The sequence below is a fragment of the Xylocopa sonorina genome, chromosome 13 (assembly GCF_050948175.1).
Source record: "Xylocopa sonorina isolate GNS202 chromosome 13, iyXylSono1_principal, whole genome shotgun sequence".
Classification (NCBI taxonomy): domain Eukaryota; kingdom Metazoa; phylum Arthropoda; class Insecta; order Hymenoptera; family Apidae; genus Xylocopa; species Xylocopa sonorina.
The window spans coordinates 953934-967171 of record NC_135205.1 but is presented as its reverse complement, the minus strand read 5'-3'; the positions used below and the strand labels follow the sequence as shown (position 1 = coordinate 967171).

Below are 13238 nucleotides of genomic sequence, written 5' to 3'. Positions count from 1 at the left end.
TCTGTTCATGTCAAAGCAACGATAAATAAAAATAAAAATAAAACGATACATCAAAAGCCTGATCCATCGTATGCTTATTTTTTGGCTTCTAATTCTATGTGGTGTCAATGCGCGTGAGTGAAAATTTAATGCATACCTATTTTTTAGATAATGATAACACTCCTATGTGTCCACTCACTACTAAGTAATATCAAGGAAATTCACAATTAATATATGTTATAAGATTGTTGTTATAATAACTTATATTTGTTATATTTTTATATTAAATTATTGTTATTCATTTTTGCATTTACGAAATCCTCCTCTGAATAATAATATGCCGTAATGCATCATCTTCTTTGCAGAATCGATAAGAAATTTCGTTCGAACCAAAATATCCGTAATTTTGAAAAAAAATTCTTTTCATAAAAGGGAGATGTATGGCTCCACAGAATAAAGTTAATGTTTGCATCAGTATATACAGTTGTAAACCAATAATAGATATTATCAAATCACGACCCCTATCAATGATACAATTGCACGATTATTTGCGAAGTATTCAGTGCGGATTCGAAGGCAATAATTTGAAAATGTACTGCGAACAAACGGTAATCGTTCTACCTTATTCTTGTCCGGGTTGAAAAGATATAACCAAGAAACGTGGAATGCAGTATGTATAACACGATATCTAATGTTCTTTAGAAAAAATAAATAGTTCCTGTCTCTCCAGACGTCAGCAATTATCGAAATTTAGCATTGCTAAATTTAAACGAGTGTGGCCCTGTATCGCAGGACAGGGTGTTAAATGGTAACAAGTCCGATGTACTTGAATATCCATGGATAGCATTACTTTTTTATGACGTTGGAAGATCAAAATCGGAATACCGGTGCGGAGAGACACTGCTCAACAAACGATACGTACTCACTGCTGCTCACTGTGTTACATTATTGCCACCACGTAAGTCAATTCTACTAATCTAATTATTCGCACACCAGTAATAAATTTATTTGATTCATAAAATTGTGACGTGTGCCATATAATTAATTTTTGTTAACATTTATACTGATATAACTTGTTAGATGTCCGACTAATCGGAATACGATTAGGAGAACATGATTTAAGCACTGAACACGATTGTCATAAAGATGAGGCAGATATAGAGAGTACGCATGTCCATCCAGAATTCTCGAGCAAAAACTTACAAAATGACATTGCTTTGGTACGGTTAAATGGGGATGCTGATCTCAGACCACCAACGGTTCGACCAATTTGTATGTCCATTGGTTTGTCGGCTAATATGGCTGTAAAACGAGTAAATATATTACTTCCACTTACAACAAAATTATTTTCGCCAATGGGTGGGCCCTTCTGTACTGTGCAATTTTATATCAGCAAAAATTTCTGTGAAACTTATAGTTTCGAAGATATTTGAGGTGCTAATAGTTAGAAATGTAGAAAACCAGACGTAGTATTAAATTTACATTATATACAAAGATAAGAAAATCGTGATCATACTAGGGAATGAAGTTAAATCATCGTTAGTGATGCATTGTGCATATATAATATAAAGAAATATAAAATGAAAAAATTTACAGGTACCATGTGACATGATTGCTTTAAAGTTTCCATAATTACTATCACATTGCAATTATATACAAGAATACTTGTTCAATGTACGTACAACTACAACTACCTTTCTACACCGTATTTGTTGTTCTGCAACGCACTTTTGACACGCACTTAAAATATTAGATTTAACATACGTTTCTTCTCGGATTATACAATTTCTACGAACATAAACATTCATAAAATTTACAGATATATCAAATATTATATATATAAACAAAGATCAATAGATAAAAGATATAAATGAGAACAAACCATTCCTGCTCCTTAGCTAATAATTTGTTATAAAGTGGTAGTTTCGATGTAAGTGGGATATTCGTCTTACACAGGTCTTACAGTCATATTCCTCCTTTTCATCGCGTGAAATGTATTTTTCTACTTCTTCGCTGTGAAAAATATATTACTGTATAACTATATTATTTTAAGTTCCTATAAATAAATGCTTAATTTGCAATTACAGAAGATATGGTTTATCACCTTAAAAAGTGAAATTAGATGGTTTAGGTACAGTTGGATGCCATTCTTTTGTAATACTGGCCGGTAAACTTCTTGTCTCCATGCTGTCTACGTCACTTTCAATATTATAATAATATTGTAAGTAATATACCGTTATATATTTATTTCCTGAACGTTATTGTTAAGAATAGCTGTACGGTCCAAGTAAAAAAGTTCATACGTTGTAAACATTTCGTGAATGACTTAATGAAAAAAATAAATAAGAAGCAATAGTTTATTTAGGCGTCAAGGTTAAATTTTTAATATTGTTTGTTATTCTAATAATTTTTAGAATTTGATAGCCGTGGTTAATTACTGACATGACTCAATGATTTATAATGTATCTGTTTTACGTTTAACTTTATTAGAAATATAAACTATAATTCTAAATTTTGTAGCATACTGCGTTCTGGTAGATAACTACCCAGACAACACAAGATAAGATGGTGGCAACACCATACCGGCACTGTAGCGACACTTCCGAGGATTGTCAGCAGATCCGTAGTCATCTGCGTCCGTATTTGTTACCTAAAATGCCGGCACGCAGTGGCAGCACGTTCTAGTCACCAGCGTAGCACGCGTGCGAATGACACTGCGCCAGCACCAGCGTGACACGCGTGTCATCGTTCCATTCAAAAATTTTTTCTGCATTGGCGTAGGCGTCACATTTGTTAATGGGGAACCACCTGTTATTCCGTACAAATTAAATACGTCAGAGTTTAGATATCCGCATACGAGTACTGACAGACGTTTTGGTAGTTGTTTGCCAACATTTATAGTTACTGAGAGAGCCATATATATTTTTTCAATTCGTCAGGAAAATTCATGCCAATAGAGAGTATTAAATACGATGGCAGCATTTTGTTTAAGGAAATGTAATAAATGATACATTTACTTATAAAATGTTGAACTAATTAAGTTACGTTTACTTTACTAGCATATCACAATTTTCAGGTGAAAATATTGAACGTAATTATTTGTTTTCCTTTGGTACATATATTCTTGTGGTAAATGGTTTTATAATAGGAAATTTAGGGTCATTCCTCCTAAAGACATAGACGATGCAAAATCTGCACGTGTTTTCCTTTCAGGCCAGGTATAGGTATAAAGAGTCGTAAACCCTACCATGCAACAAGATGGCCCTTCATACAGCCTACCTGTTAGAACAACTGGGTACTAATGCTCCATGACATGCGGTGGCGAATCTCACGTCAATGTTTCCGAGTAAGTAAGCTCCAAAACTCCATGCAATGAGATATTGCATCTCATTTCAAATCTTTAAATTAAGTAATTTGAGATCTTCGATGCATAACATAATGCCTGTATGCTCGTACGCTTTAAAAGAATGTGAGTTCCACAGTTACATGCATCTGGATGGTGCTCCATAGTGTCTGCGTGTAAAAGAAATAGAATTACACTGCTCCGTGCAATGCGATGTCGCATCCCATTTCAACGTTTCAAAGTAAGTAATTTGTAATCATCTATGCATAGCAATATGCTTGGATGCTTCTACACTTCAAAAATGTGTGGATTCTGTAGTTCCATGCAATAAGATGGCGCTACATACTGCCTACCTTTCAAAGAAATAGAGCTCCAATGCTCCACGTAATGCTATGGCGCATCTCATTTCAGCGTATCATTGTAAATAAGCTGTAACCTTTTATGCATGTTAGTATGGAGATGATCTCCTACACTTCAAAAGAATGTGAATTTTACGGTTTCATGCATCGGCATGTGACTTTATATTACAACAAAGGAGAACTAATGCTCCTTACAATGCGGTGGCGCATATCGTTCCAAGGATTCAAAGAATATGAGCTGTAATCTTCTATGCACAGCATTATGCTTAACACATTGGCAGCCGATGACCTAAGAGACGTTTACAGCCTGAGTGCCGGCAACATATCGTCAACTTAAAACCCAAAAACCCGCCGGCATTACTCGTTTGTTTCTGATTAATAGCCAAAAGAAATATTTAAAACATTATATATTTTCGTCAAACAGAACATTTTATATGCATATCCATCATATACAATTTAACGGTAATTAGAAAAAGAAACAAAATCGAAGTTTTTAATTTATAATTGTAGAAAAAAATACAGTTTCTTATTTTATGGTGGATTATTACATATATATATGGCGTAAACAGAAAAAAGTTTTAAAATTTAACGCAAGTGTGGTATTTTTCGAGACATTGTCCAAGGTGTAAAGGTACTAAACATTCAGAACACATTGAGCTGCTTTCGCTTCTTTTTTTACCAGCAGGGCAAACTTCACACGCACGTCGTACGTATAGGTTTTTTCCCCTGATCTAAGAATTCTGGTAACTTTATGTTTCTTCATATCACTCGAAAGTCTCTGGAGGCTATCAAATATTGGTGTGCGAGGTGTAGGAACATGTACAGAAGAACTTGAGTTATTAGAGGGAGTAGTACTAGAAGTATCAGTTAATACATCTTGTATATTTGCCAATTCCTCGATCCAAGGACGTCCAACAATATGTAAAAGTTGTTTATATTTTATAATGTTGCCATTCAATTCAATATATAATCTAAATGCAATCAACAATGCACAATTTAAAAGAAACAAGACTGTCTTCTTTGTCCACTTCACCTTATTTCTTATGATGGAATAATATGATAAATACTGATCTGCTAAACCTACACCCATCATATATTTAATATATTCTATGACGGAATAAGATTTTGTAATTTCTTGTTTAGTTCTCCTATGTATTTTATTTGTTTTCATTAATCTCCCGAATGTATCGTAGAAACCATGTGTATGACATTCCGCTTCGGCTTCCACTGTACTAAAACTTCAGCCACTTTTTTACATCTATATTCTCCAGTTTTCAATCTGAAATGCAGCAATTACTCAGAAACACCCCTAATTGCTCTAATTGTACCACAAACTCGCGTACCATTTGACATGAGCAATTCTGCAGTTTTAATGCTATTATAATAGTTGTCCATGTATAAGTGGTGTCCCAAACATATATTTTTATCAAGTAATGACATAATTGTCTGGTCCAACGTTTTGCCTTCCACACGGTATATTTCTATATTGGAAACATATCTGGTGCTAGCTTCGCATAACATACGGCAAAGTAGGCCGTACTTTATCATTTTTTCCGGATTGTGTGTTTTTATAGACAATTTTCCACGCAATGGAATAGTGGATTAATCAAGCGAAAGTTGTTTCCTGAGCGTGTATACAGATTTAAATTTATCTAACAAATAGCTCAGAAGGGGCTGAATCTTAGCGAGCTTATTAGAACCGGTTATTGTTTGACCAATTGAAAAATACCACGTCCTCCAAATCTGGCGAAATCTATTACGTGGCATTATAGTGGAGAACGATGGTGTTCTCGTGTTAAATTCGGAGCACCAGTAACAATCTTTTACATCTTTCTTTACTTGGCCCATCATTATAATTATAGCAAGAAATTTTTTCATTTTGGCTAGAGTGATATCACGCCACTTTGATATTTTCTTCCTCTCACTCATCTTGTCCTTATTTTGCTGGTAATACATGTTGGATTCATTGATCATTAATTGAAACAAATCATTGCCAATAAACAATTCGACGATTTCTTTTACGCTTTTCTTATCAGTAGGAAAAATCTTCGGGCCGGGCTCACCTGTAAAATCTGATGTGGTAGGAATTTTATTGACATCTGACCGTATTTCACTGTAACTACGCAATTCTGTGAACATTTCACAGCCATTGGAAACATCGGAATTGCTTGAATGCTGTGGTGTAATGGCTCTCGATCTTCTTCTTGGACCCACATCACTATCGCTGTTATAGATTTTTATATCAGAATCTTCTGAATGTATCGAATAATCCGATAGAGAGTCAGCAAAATACTCATCAATAATATCACCCATATTATGTGGGTAAATAGTTATAAAATAATGAAACTTTTTATACTGGTAAACTAAATGCGTAAGCGCACGAAACAGAAAATGACTATGCAATGCACTGTTCGAGAATAATTATTGCTTTGATTATTTCTAAACTATCGCATAAGTTTTATGTTTTGAACATAAAAAATGAAGATCGACATTACCATGGCAAGTAAATACAAATCGATGTGCAAGACACTCAAACCAGCAAAAAAAGTCGTACATTATCGTGGGATCTGTACTCAAGCATCAGACTCAGAATGTCGCGTTTTCGAGGCGGCCGGCGCTCAAGTGACATACTCAGAAACCTGTGATTTCGCGCGGCCAGCTGTCAATGTGTTAACAGCGTCAGCTTCTCAAAAGAATGTGAATTGTACAGTTCCATGCAAAGGGATGGAGCTTCGTGGTATCTGCGCGTCAAAGCAGAAGATTACTAATGCTCCATGCAATGCGATGGTGCATCCCATTTCATCGTTTCGACGTAAGTCAGCGGTATTCTTCTGTTGCATAACATTATGCTTATCTGCTACTAAATTTCAAAAGAAAGTAAATGCTAGAATTCCTTGCAACTGGATTGCGCTTCACAGTATCTGCGTGGCAAATCAACGGTGTTCTAGAAAGCACAATGCAATGCGGTGGTGCATCTCATTTGAACGTTTCAGAGTAAGTAAGCTGTAATCAGCAATACATAGCATTATGCATATCTGCTTCTACACTTAAAAAAGTTGTGAGTTCTCTAGTTCCCTGTATCGGGTTGGGACTTCATTGTGTCTACGTACCAAACAATCGGAGTTCTAATGCTTACATGCATTGCGCTGATGCATCTCATATCAACGTTTTATAGAATGTAAGCTGCAATGCTCTATGCATAGTATTACAAATCTGCTTCTACATTTCTAAGGAATCTGAGTTCTACATTTCGATGAAACAGGATGGAGCTTCACAGTGTCTGCGTGTCAAGGCAAAAGAGTTCTCATGCTCTATGCAATGCAATAGTGCATATCATTTCAACGTTTCAAAGTAAGTGAGCTGTAACCCTCCTATGCATAGCATTATGCATGTCTCCTACTACTTTTCCAAAGAATGAGAATTATACAGTTCCATGCAATGTTATGGCTCTTCTCATTTCAACGTTTCAAGGTAAGTAAGCTGTAATCTTCTATGCATAGCATTATGCTTCCACACTTCATAAGAATGTGTAATCTACAGTTCCACGCTACGGGATGGTGCTTCATGCTGTCTGCGTGACAAAGCAATAGGATTCTAATGCTGCATGCAATCCGATGCCGCATCTCATTTCAGCGTTTTAAAGTAACTAAGCTGTAATCTTCTATGCATAGCATTATGCTTATCTGCATCTACACTTCAAAAGAATATGAATTCTATAGACATATGCATCGGGACTGCGTTTTATAGTGTCTACGTGTAAAAGGAATAGAATTCTAATGCTGTATGCTGTGCGGTGGAGTATCTCATTTCAGCGTTCGAAAGCAAGAACGATGTAATGTTTTATGTATCGCACTATCCTTACCTACTTCTACAATTCAAAAGATTGTGAATTCGACTGTTCCTTGCACCGGGATGGAGTTTCATATTGTCTGCTTGCCAAAGCAGTAGTGATTTAATGCACCACGCGCTGCGATGGCACATCCAATTTCTACGTTGAGCACATTTACGCCGGCGTGCATTACAGGTGGGTCACAGGTGTCTGTTCCGTGGAGCGGTGTGCATCACCGGTGGGCCACACACGTCTACTTTGTGGTCCGGTGTGCATCACGATGGGTCGCACTTCTATTCCAGAAAGTAGATAGTAGAAAATAGGTTTATTTTTCAATTCTCAACATTATAAACAGACATCCAATCTTTAAAATAAAACAATTCAATATTATAGACCTAACATAATTATTTAATTTTTTATGTAATTTTTCAAAATATGTTGGGCAGAGTTCCGGTTGACCCTTACATCGGTTACAATAGGTTTTTACTTTTATCGCCTTATTCGCGGCATACTGCCTACCATTTATTCTAGACATACGTTTCTAACATTCTTTGCATCGCTGTCTCGTTTTTTTCGTGCGTTCTTGGAACGAGCGCAGAAAAACTGTACGTTTCTTGGGCACTGGTTCTGTTTCAGATGACGTTTGTTCTCCTTGGCGATCCACTTTACTGAGGAGATAATCAATCCATTTTTTGCGGAATATTAATAATTTCATACCTCTGATACTCCATTTTCTATGTATATAACATGCATTGACGAGAAATGTCCCGCATATTAATTTGATAACTATTTTTCTATACCACTTTACTGCTCTGCGTAATCAACTATGATAAGAAGTCATCTGGTCGGATGGCCAAACCCCTTCTTAGCAATGTTACAAAGGAACACTATGTCGGCTTTAACTTATTATTACTACCCTGGATAGTAACACATTTGTGGTTTTCAGAAGTGGTTAGCATGCATACCGGCCTCTTATACGTCTACTTTAAAAATTTAAAGCCGCTCCGATTTTGAAAAAGAATAAAGCCAACCCGTTGCAGTTTCCGTTTTTCTTGCAGCGGACGAAATTTTTTATTAATTTTTACTGTACCACAAATAAATGTTCCTTTTTGCAGAAGTTCCTTGGCCAAAGGGACACTATTATAAAAACTATTTGCGTATAATACGCAGCTTTCAAATAATAATTCAGTCTCCAACGTCATAACCACAGCATGCGCATGTGCTTTCACTATTCTGGTGGCATTTTTCCGGCGCAAATAAGAGTGTCATGGGTGTAGCCCTCCGGAAGGCATAGTTTACATAGTTTGATACCATATTTTTGATATATTGGCAAAAACTATCGCGACCTCGCCATGGAACCATGGTTTCGTCGATTACAATTTTTTGACCAGGCTTAACAGTATTTCTGAAAGTGTGGGCAATTGCGTTAATAATAATTCTAAGTTTATACAAACGGTCCTCAGTCGTAGCCGTGGAAATAATGGTGAAATGAAAATATTTAAGTATCAATATAAGCCAATCGAGCTTCATCGCGTTTTTTATTTGATCGTTTGCATACATTTCCCTTTGAGACCAATATAATCTAATTTCAGGTAGGGGCGCTACAACCAATATAAGCAGGACACCAATAAAAATGTTCAGTTCGTCCTCTGTTACAGGCTTCCTGGCCAGTTGATGTTTAGAAGAAAAGAAAATTTTAAAGTATACAAGCAGATAAGCATAATGCTATACATAGAAAATAAGAATTTGCTTATCTTGAAACGTTGGAATGAGATGCGCCATCGCATTACATCGAGCATTTGAACTCTACCACTATGACATGCAGACGCCATGAAGTGCCATTCCATTCCATGGAATTGTAGAATTCACATTCCTTTGAAGTGTAGGAATATATAAGCATAATTCTATGCTTAGACGATTACAACTTACTTACTTTGAAACGTTGAAACGAGTTGCGACGTCGCTTTGTATGAAGTATTAGAAATCTATTCTATCAACCCGAAAACATCGAGAAACGCTATCCCCTTGCAAGGTGGTGTACGTTTCACATTCTTTTGAAGTGTAGATGCAGATAAACATAACCCGTTGCACAGAATATTACATTTGAGCATGTAATATTGGAATGAGACGAGACATCGCGCTGAATGAAATACTAGAACTCTATTGGATCGACTGCTAGATATCTAGAAACGCCATGCCGTTGCAAGGAAGGTTAGGATTCATATTGTTTTGAAGTGTAGAAGCAGATAAGCATAATCCATTGCAAAATACGTTACAATTCATCTACTCTGAAATGTTGAAATGAAATGCGCTATCGCGATACATGAAGCGTTAGAACTCTATTTCTTCGATACTTACAAATCCTATGAATCCTACGGTTGCATGCAATGGGATGGCGTCTCATAGTGTCTGCGTGCCAATGCATGAGAGCTCTAATGCTTCATGCAACGCGAGAGTCCATCTCATTTTAACGTTTCAAGGTAAGTTATTTGTAATGTTCCATGCATTGCATTAAACTTATTTGCTTCTGCTCTTGAAAGGAACGTGCAGTTCTACAAATTCATGCAACGGGATAGCGCTCCTAAGTGTAATGTCGTGCGTAGCGCTTGCCATCCATTCCATACTCGTGTGTGGAAGGCTCATGCCTTCTCGTACTTGCATCATCGACCCCTGGAATCAGGCACCGGCAAGCGGCAGCGTTCACGCGCGCATACCTGCACGCGCTCACACGCACCAAGCACCACTGTGTCACTCGAACCGGTCGGTACACATGGCTCGTTCACACCAGGCATCGCTGTTTCAATCTCACCGACGAGCACTACTGTCTCACTCCCACTAACGAGCATATCTGCCCCGCTTGCACCAAAGACGAACACCCTTGTCTACCTCGCACCAATGATTTCGTCCTGCTAAACGGCGTAGTCGCAACCCTTCACTTCAATGGGGACTCTTCCAATTCAGGGAGCCGACTTTACCAGAACCTGTATTCTACTTTTAAGCCTCTTACATACGTACATATACTATATCCGGACTAATGTATTGCTGCATATAAGAATTCATCAATCCAAATTACACACGTTAAGAATGCAAGATACGAACAACACACACGTAATTGTAAGTTCATACTATACTACTTCATTATACTATTTCATAAGTTAAACGCGAAAGACGCGCCGCTAGTCCCATTACGAGACGCGAGTTCCCACTCGCTGGATCGCATGCTCCTCGCAACGATCCGTTAAACCCCACCTGCTAGGCCACATGCTTTCATGATTTTTCAAGTAAATGTTCCAGATTGGTGCAAATATTAATACATATTTTATATTTTAGTTAATTCTAAATACAATATCTCCTTGAGATACTTCATTACATCTAAAATCTTATTTAATTTCATATCATTTTACGATATTTTAATTAAATATTTCAAATTGGTCTATATAATTACATTTATCATATATTTTAGTTACTTAATGATAGATAATCCCCTCTAAATAAAAATAAATATCTATATATTATGTAAGTCGATCATTTATTTGCATCGTCCCAGTTCGCTTTTTTTCCATCGAGGCTTGCAAATCCCTCTTCGTTATTCTTGTAATTCGTACTTTAGAAGGTATGTAGTACGTATTGATTGTCCGACGCTGAAAATATCTCAAACACTTCTGCTTTGCGCAAATAAGCGTATATGCTTCCTCCTATCAACATTATGTATATTTTTTATTTGTTTCGGTTCTTAAAGTATGTATAGTCTTCTTTCGGATTCGTCGCGATTAGATCGTTTCTTAGAGCCATTTTGATGATCTTTTCCTCTTTATGGTTGTTCTTCTTACAACCCAAATTTCCGATTTTTCGTTCAGGTCACCCGCGATTATTATTCTGTTTGTTTTCTAACCTTTTTCTATGTTAACCTCTGTTTGGTTTATATATTCTTCAACTTTTTTCTGTTCCAAAAGCTGTATATATATCTGTGTGTGTGTGCGTGTGTGCGTGCGTGCGTGCGCGCGCGCGCGTGTGTGTGTGTGTGTGTGTGTGTGTATATATAGCTTTTGTTCCTTCGATCATTGCATGAACGATTCCGGTCGAAGAGTATATGGTGCCACATATGAAACATTTTCGATTAACACCGGTTATCCATATCGCAACGTCGTCGTTCTCGTCTTGCAGTCAGTATTCTTCCATCTTGTATGCTTCCAATATTATTACCACGTCTGTCTCTTGAATCTTTCGCATTTGCTGCATGGTATCTTGCGTGATTCGGCGTCCGTTCAGATCGATTTGTGGGACTTTCAATTCCATATTCATTTCTCGTTCTTTTCTATCAACGCCTTTCTGTAGGCCGGACAATTAAAGCTCCGGTAACGTGTCTGATGTACGGATTCGTTCTTCCTGCCTCGCTGCAGATGATACATTTCGGTTTATTCGCCGTTGCAACCGATTATCGTATAAATTCTGCAGATTCCCTTATTATCTTTGACTTCTTCGCAATTTCTGCCGATATGTCCCAGTTTTTGGCATTTAAAGCATCTCCCTATTCTCAGTAGCACTTTGCACCATGTCTTAATGCTATTCTAAGTCGTTTGACCAGTCGTTCTCCAGCTCTTTGCTGTATTCCTGTCCAAATTCAAGTAACGCGACTTGGTTGCCTCTCCACGTTCCTCTTAACAACTTCACGTTTATACCGCTATCCTTTCCTTCGATTTTTTCCAGGATCCATTTTATGTCCTCCTTCATTTCTTCTCTGGTCACTCAACGGGTTATGTCCCTTAGTTGGAGCATTATACTCGCACTCGTATGTTTTACTTTGAATACTTTTTCCAGAGTTCCTTTTATCTCCTTTATTTTGTTCTCTATGCCTGTTTTTTTGTTAAATTCTAGGATTATATCTCCCGCTCTCGATTTCATTGCGTTATACTTTCTTATTTCTGTCGTTTTTCCTGCTTCTCCTCATCTCACTGCCTGTCCTCGAATACTTCCTGCTCCTTTAGTTTCCTTCCTGCTTCATTTTTCTCTGTACCGTTCGCCACTGTCCGACCAAATGTTCGATGTCAGTTTTTTTCATATGCCTGATGTTTTCCATTAACGTTCTCTAATGTCATTAGCTTCGCCGTATCCTCGATCGGAATATTTATCATTACGTCTGATGTGTGGCTGCCTATTCCTCTATTTAAAAGTGTAGGCGTTATTCTTATCGGTAGCTTTTCCATTATCCTGCACTTACTTCGGCTTCTGATGCTTTTCCTTCCGTGTCTGTGCTTCCTTCCGAGGCTTGCTTTTTCTCCTTTATATACGCTTTTCGTATCTCTTATATATCTTTTCGTATCTCTTGTGCCATCGACAGGGGGTTTTGAACCGCCTGCCCAACCTTTAATCTTCTGCCAGGATTCCGAATCGCGAGCCAACAGCACTTCTCAGCATATATGCATAGCAGCCACGCTCTCGCCGGGGGGTGGGGGTTGAGGTGGAGGGTGCAAGCACTCCACCATTTTACTGTCTGCCCTGATGCGAGCGAGGGACTCCCAGGACCACTCGAACCGCGACCAGCATCTATCTTATACTCTAACCGATTCGTAATCATGCGTTTTCTATTAAGCTTGCCGGAATCAGTGATATTGATTCGTTCAGTCCAAAGTATTATTTTCTTTTTAAGTTTCTCGATTTTTTCATTTTCTCTCACGATATCGTCTATTTCGTTGTACCTTGCCCTGATGGTTTGGTATATAATCTGCTG

General features: G+C 37.5%; 1 protein-coding gene and 2 long non-coding RNA genes across 3 annotated transcripts in view; 1 reads left to right on the top strand and 2 right to left on the bottom strand.

Moving 5' to 3' along the window:
* Positions 1-13238, bottom strand: part of LOC143430118 (uncharacterized) — a 304969-nt gene that overhangs the window by 31927 nt on the left and 259804 nt on the right. The window lies entirely within an intron of this gene.
* Positions 1-13238, bottom strand: part of LOC143430111 (mitochondrial import inner membrane translocase subunit Tim21) — a 391485-nt gene that overhangs the window by 285803 nt on the left and 92444 nt on the right. The window lies entirely within an intron of this gene.
* On the top strand, positions 415-1141 carry LOC143430119 (uncharacterized). The gene is made up of 3 exons (XR_013102607.1): positions 415-587; positions 682-937; positions 1060-1141. It is a non-coding gene; the product is annotated as an uncharacterized LOC143430119 (long non-coding RNA).